The 5,927-nt window shown below is 38.3% G+C and overlaps 1 protein-coding gene and 1 long non-coding RNA gene across 2 annotated transcripts in view; one reads left to right on the top strand and one right to left on the bottom strand.

Moving 5' to 3' along the window:
• CCDC173 (coiled-coil domain containing 173) overlaps positions 1–5,927 on the top strand; it is a 31,275-nt gene that overhangs the window by 21,694 nt on the left and 3,654 nt on the right. The window lies entirely within an intron of this gene.
• LOC107183526 overlaps positions 3,292–5,927 on the bottom strand; it is a 7,157-nt gene continuing 4,521 nt past the window's right edge. The window contains exon 3 of the long non-coding RNA XR_001514316.1: positions 3,292–4,100. This is a non-coding gene — a long non-coding RNA (uncharacterized LOC107183526). The remainder of the gene's footprint in view (positions 4,101–5,927) is intronic.

Below are 5,927 nucleotides of genomic sequence, written 5' to 3'. Positions count from 1 at the left end.
ACCTGCTCTGTGTGTGCGGGGGTAGAGCCATAACCTCCCCAATCAGCCCTGCTCTGTGTGTGACTGGGTGCGGCGCCCCAACCCTCTCTAGTATATATATAACAGACTAAGCAACTGGCCAATTGGCCAACCAGCTGGTAGGTATGATGCGCACTGACCACCAGGGGGCAGACGCTCAACACAGGAGGTGCTGAGCGACAGCAAGTTTGCAGAGTGCCCTCTTGCAACTATGAGACTTCTGGGGCGGGGGGTGGGGGGATGTTGGACTGCCGGTTTCGACCCAATCCCCACAGGCTAGGCTGAGGGACCCCACCTGCTGGAGGCACCCTGCTTATTCTGCCAGCACCCTTCAAGACCCGGTGCCACCCCAGGTGCAGCCGGCCAGGGAGAGATGGTGGGAGGTTGGCTCCAGGGCGTGTCTGGCCCATCTAGCCCAGTCCTGCCCCGCTGGCCACCTTCTAATTAATTTCCTTTCAATGTGCACAAATTTGTGCACTGGGCCTCTAGTTACTCAGAAATTATATTGATTGGGATCTTACAGGTTCCACATCTAAAGTGAGTACCAGAAACTTTAGAACATGTATGAAGGACCTGGCATGCAATCATTTGTAACTAAAAACTGTCTTACAAAATGGCTGTACCATATTCCATTCCTACCAACAACATATATGAAGACAACTTGCTCCATATCCTCACTATCACTTAGTACTATCCTTTGATTTAGATTATTATAGTGTAGTGATATTTCATGGTGTTATTATGCATTTCCTTAATGACTAAAAATATTGAACATCTTTTCATGTTCTTCTTAACTATATGTGTGCCTTCTTTTGTGAAGTGTTTATTCAAATCTTTTGTTAATTATTTGATTGGGTTGTTTGATTTCTTATTGTTGAGTTTTAACTTGTTTTTTAATGTGGTAAAATATATATAATATAAAATTTACCGTTTTATCCATTAAACAGAACTCTCTATTCTCCCTTCCAGCCTCTGGTAACCACTGTTCTATTTTCTGTTTCCATTAATATGATTATTCCAGGTACCTTATATTAGTGCAATCATACAATATTTGTCCTTTTGGTATCTTATCTCACTTAGCATAACATCTTCAAGGTTCATTCATGTTGCCACATATGTCAGTTTCATTCTTTTGTTTTGTTTTGTATTGGTTAATCCTCACCAAAGGATATTTTTCCATTGATTTTTAGGGAAAGTGGAAGAGAGAGGGAAAGAAGACAGAGAAAAATATCGATGTGAGAGAAACACGATTGGTTGCCTCCTAGGCCTGGGCCAGGGAGGTGCCTACAAACCCGGGACCTTTTGGTCCACAGGCCAAAGCTCTATCCACTGAGCTAAACTAGCTATGGCTCAGTTTCATTCTTTTTTTAAAAAATATATTTTATTGATTTTTTTACAGAGAGGAAGGGAGACGGATAGAGAGTCAGAAACATCGATGAGAGAGAAACACCAATCAGCTGCCTCCTGCACACTCCCCACTGGGGATGTGCCCACAACCAAGGTACATGCCCTTGACCGGAATCAAACCTGGGACCCTTGAGTCCGCAGGCCGACGCTCTATCCACTGAGCCAAACCGGTTAGGGCATCATTTTCATTCTTATTAAGGCTGAATAACATTCCATTGTACATGTATATTGCATTTTGTTTATCCATATATCCATCAATAGATTTGGGTTGTTTCCATCTTTTGGCTATTGCAAAGAATGCTTCTGTGCACATTGGTATACAAATATCTGTTTGAGTTTCTTCTTTCAGTTCTTTTGTTTACATACCCAGAAGTGGAATTGCTGGGTTACATGGTAATTCTATATTTAGTTTATTTTTAGAACCATTGTACTGTTTTCTATAGCAGCTGTACCTTTCTACATTCCCACCAGTAATGTTCAAGGGTTCCAATTTCTCCAAATTCCAACAAATTGTTTTCTGGGTTTGTTGTTGTTGGGTTAAAAACACACACACACACACACACACACATAATAATATATATATATTTTTTTTCTCATTGATTTCAGATAGGAAGAGAGAGGGAGAGAGAGAAACATTGATGCTGAGAGAGAATCATTGATTGACATGATGGAGCCCGGGAGACCTCAGGGGATGTCCGATTTTGGCTAAGCCAAAGTTAGACATCCTTAGCACTGCAGAGGAGGCAGGAGAGGCTCCTGCCACCACTGCTGCTCTCCCAGCTGTCAGCCCGGCTTGTGGCTGAGTGGAGCTCCCCCTATGGGAGAACACTGACCACCAGGGGGCAGCTCCTGCATTGAGCATCTGCTCCTGGTGGTCAATGCATATCATAGCGACCAGTTGTTCTGCCATTAGGGTCAATTTGCATATTCCCTTTTATTATATAGGATTAGCCATTTCTATTCAGCCTGAAGACTTTCTATAGTATGTTTTACAGTACAGATGGGCTAGCAATAAATTCTTCAGTTTGATTTTCTTTTTTTATTGATTTTTAGAGAGAAGTGTGTGTGTGTGGGGCGGGGGAGAATGAGAGGAAAAGAGAAAGAAAAAAACATTGATCAATTGCCTCCTACACACTCCCCAACTGGGGATCAAATCTGCATCCTGAGTATGCACCCTGATCTGGAATCAAACCCGCCCCCTTTTGGTGTACAGGATAGTGCTCCAACCAACTGAGCCACAGTGATCAGGGCCAGTTGGTTTTTGTTTTTTTTAAATAATGTCTTTATATTACCTTCATTTCCTTGGATATAAAATTATGGGATGTCATATTTTTCCATTTTGAATATGTTGTTTCAGTGTCTTCTAGCCTTCATTGTTTATGATTAGAAATCTGCTATTAAATATATTGTTGGTCCCTATATATATGATGTGTTGTTATTCTCTTGATTTTAATATTTTTCTCTTTATTTTTGACTCTCAGAATATTTACTGTGATGTGTTTTTCTCGTGTTTATTCTTTTTGGAGTTTGTGATACTTCTTGGATGTGCCTGTTATATCACCAAATGTGGGAGGTTTTTGACCATTATTTCTTCAAATATTTTTTCTGCCTTTCTCTTTATCATTTTCCCCCAGGGGTCCAATTTTCACATATAAAGAGACATTTGATATTATACCACAGATCTCTGAAGTTCTGTTCATTTTTCATCAATCTTTTTCTTTCTGTTGTACAGATGGGACAATTTTTATTGGTCTACCTTCAAATTCACTGATTCTGATATTGAACACATCTAGTGACATTTTTATTTCAATTATTGAACTTCCAACTCAGTTTTTATTTGGTTCTTTTTAATGGTTTCTCCTTTTCTATTTAGATTCCCTATATTTCCTTTAATTATTTTGATATGTTTATAATAGCTGCTTTGAAATCTAATTGTTAAATTCAATATGCTTAGAACAATTCTGTTTTTTTCCTTACAACAATGTAACACTTTCCTATTTCTTTGCAAGTCTAGTAATTTTTCAATGAAAACCTGACATTGTATAGAGTATGTTGTAGACTCTGTTTTGTTCTGAGGGTGGTTGCTCTTTGTTTTAGTAGGCAGTTACTTTCCCTGGATGCAAGCTATGAAATCTCTCTTCACAATAGGCAGCCTTTGAAGTCTCTGCTAATGTTTGTTTGTTTTTAAGTCTGGCTCTCTGAAGTTCCTCTCCGTACTGGCATGACAGTCAACCAATAACATGGGTAGAGTTTATCTTCAGACAAGTTAAACCAGCAACGCTTTTACCATGGCTGCATAAGCTGTGTGTGGGTTGAGGATGTTCTTCCAAAGAACAGAACATTCACAATCTCCTCCAGGTTTTTAATTTTTGCTAGGCGTACTGGATCTCCTGTGTGAATGTATAGTTTATCAATTAATCAGGGATGTCTATAGAGTTTATTATTTTAATTCTTCTATAACTGTCTTGCCTCCAGAATCTCCCCCTTAAATTTTTAGCAGCATTGCCACTCAACTCAAATGGAATCTGCAAGTTTTCATTACTTGAGCTGGATAGATAGCAATGCTCTCCAAACAAGAATGCCATAAAGTTGCCGTTCTTACCAGATTTAGCAGCAGTTTTTCATGAAAAGACACTTCTTAAGTATTTACCCACATCTGGTCACTTTCTAGGGCTCTGAAATGTTTGATTGAAAAAAAATGTTAATATATATTTTTTATTTCAGAGAGGCAGGGATAGAGATAGAAACATCAATGATGAGAGAGAATCATTAATCAGTTGCCTCCTGCATACACCCTACTGGGGATCAAGCCAGCAACCCGAGCATGTGCCCTTGACTGGAATCAAACCCAGGCCCCTCCAGTCTGTAGGCCAGCACTCTATCCACTAAGCCAAACCAGCTAGGGCTGATTTTAATAATTTTTAATAATAAACTTGCTACCTGTGGAGGGAAATTGGCCAACTTCCTTATGCAGCCATTACCAGAAGTGGGATCTGCCATATTATTTTGGAGCAAATCGGAGATTATCTAATTTTATTAATGTATATTTCCGAATGTATCTCTACTACTCAGGGACTCTTTAGAAATCAACATAATCACAATTCTATTATCATATCTAAAACAATTAACATTCAGTGCAGGGGTTGGGGGGGCAATGGGAAAAAAAGGGGGGACATCTGTAAGACTTTCAACAATAAAGATACATTAAAAAAATAAAAAAATTAACACTTAGTGTTTAAATTCCCCTCAAATTATCTCATGGGTAGTTTTGAAATTGTGTTATTTGAATTGGGATCAAATAAGGTACATGTATTCTATTTGGTTGATATGTCTTTAAAGTCTCTTTTAATCTATAACTCCTCCTCCACCTCCATCCTCTCTTTTTGTCTTAGGTTCTCCCTCCTTGTCTTTATTATATTTGTTCTTTTTATGTTGTTTGTTGAAGAAATTGTTTGTTTGTTTTTATCTTTTAGAGTTATTAACCTGGCTTTTGCCATTTGGATCCCTGTGGTGTAATTTAATGTGTTCCCTGCATTTGATGTAAAATCTAGATTAGATTCAATTTTTTGGTTGAAATTCCTCATGGGTGATATTGTGTCCTTCTATTAGAAGGTACCTAATGACTGCTGTCTCACTTTCTGTGATATGAAGAGCCTTTGATGATCATTGCCTAAATCTCTTAATTCATGAGGTGGCAAAATGTCAATTTCCTTCGGATTCATTTGTTAATGTCTTCAAAAACTTTTCAGGATCAGCAGTTTGGTTTCCTTGAGGTACAATTTTTAAGGAAAAGATAGGATAAATACTTGATTCTTTCACTTTATTTTCCAGTGTCCAAAATATTAGCTCTCTTGCATCCTTCAAAAGTGCTTGTTGTTACTTTTTAACTACTATTTTAAAAGTTTCTCTATGAGTTTCTATTAATGCTTAATTAGTGCATATCAAATTTGAGGTACCAATCTATGATCCATTATGCAATTCTTCCCTCCATTGTTACTTCCATTGTACGTTTTTTTAAATTAATAAATCTTTATTGTTCAGATTATTACAGATGTTCCTCTTTTTTCCCCCCATAGCTCCCCTCCACCTGGTTCCCACCTCACCCCATGCCCTTACCCCCTGCCACTGTCCTCATCCATAGGTGTAAGATTTTTGTCCAGTCTTTTCCCACATCCCCCTTTCCACCTTCCCCCCAAGAATTGTCAGTTCACTCCCTTTCTATGCCCCTGCTTCTATTATATTCACCAGTTTACTCTGACTTAATTTTTAGGTTCACTTGTTGATAGATATTTATTTGTTGTCACTTTGTTGTTGATAATTTTTATCTTTACCTTTTTCTTCTTCTTCGTCTTCTTAAAGAATATTCTTCAGCATTTCATATAATACTGGTTTGGTGGTGATGAAATCCTTTAGCTTTTCCTTATCTGTGAAGCTCTTTATCTGCCTCTCACTTCTGAATGATAGCATTGCTGGATAAAGTAATCTTGGTTGTAGGTTCTTGG

This window comes from Myotis davidii, unplaced genomic scaffold (assembly GCF_000327345.1).
Source record: "Myotis davidii unplaced genomic scaffold, ASM32734v1 scaffold59, whole genome shotgun sequence".
Classification (NCBI taxonomy): domain Eukaryota; kingdom Metazoa; phylum Chordata; class Mammalia; order Chiroptera; family Vespertilionidae; genus Myotis; species Myotis davidii.
Note: the sequence above shows the minus strand (reverse complement) of the source record. Positions and strands in the feature narration are given on the sequence as shown.